Raw genomic sequence first — 1,167 nt, 5'->3', positions numbered from 1 at the left:
GGAGGGAGGGAGGGAGGGAGGGAGGGAGGGAGGGAGGGAGGGAGGGAAGACAGGAAAGAGATCACAGTAGAGACACTTGTCTGTTACCCCCATCAGCCTGTAGGTTCTTCAAAGGCAAGGACTCTTTGGCCCACTGTCCCGGACACCAACACATCACCTGCTACACTGAAGGAACATGGTAGTTACTGCAAGCTCCCTCAGCATCCCAAATGTTACTCATGGGAAAGTAGGCTTGGCTGCCTTTCGGTTCTCTCCCTGCTCCTGCCTTGGGGTGCGACTGGCTGAGCTTGCTTCCTGCTGCTGTGATAAAACAGACTAAAACCAACTTGAAGAGGAAAAGGTTTGTCTGGCATGCACTGTTACAGTCAACGATCTGAGGGAAGGCAGGGCGGCAGCTTACGGCTGTAACCTGGAGGCAGGAACTGAAGCAGAGACCGTGGAGGAACACTGCTGCATAACTTGCTCCCAGTGGCTCGCACAGCCTGATTTCTTATCCACCCAGGATCATGTGCCTGGGGATAGCACCACCCACAGCGGGCTGGTCTCTTCTCATAAATCACTAACCAAGAAAATGCCCCATAGACTTGCCCACAAGCCAATCTGATGGAGGCATTTTCTCAACTGAGGGTCCTTTCCAGGTAATCCTAGTTTGGGTCAAGTTGACAAGAAAACCAGTGAAAGTCCTAAGGGCCAGCCAAGGAGAGAGTCTGGGAAGCTGCCAAGGGCTTCCAGAGCCTCCTTGGGGCTCTGTTTCAGAACAAGCAGTTACGGCATTCGAGAGACAGGTGTTGATGGTGGGGAAGCCCTTTGGCCCATTGGGAACGAGTGTCTAGGTCCCGCTGCCGGTGATCCCTGAGGCAGTGACTGAACACTGTGATCCCCATCCTAGCAAGCAATGCTCTGTGTCCTCCCTCAGATTCGTGCTCGCCATCCCTTTGTTCTCTCAGCCCTAGGCAGTCATCTGTTCCTGGAATTCAAACTGACACAATCCCCTCCAGTCTCCTGCGCCTATTGACCTCAAACTTGGGGACCTTCCCCCCCTCTTTCTTTAGTCCTTCCACAGAACACAGATCAGTTCTTCTAGCACCCGATCTGAAGTGTAGCTCTAGCCATACGCTGAACATTGGGCTAATGAAAGCCTCTCCAAGATAAGCAGGGTGTTCATGA

The sequence above is a fragment of the Grammomys surdaster genome, unplaced genomic scaffold (genome assembly GCF_004785775.1).
Source record: "Grammomys surdaster isolate TR1022 unplaced genomic scaffold, NIH_TR_1.0 355, whole genome shotgun sequence".
NCBI classification, from domain to species: Eukaryota; Metazoa; Chordata; class Mammalia; order Rodentia; family Muridae; genus Grammomys; species Grammomys surdaster.
Note: the sequence above shows the minus strand (reverse complement) of the source record.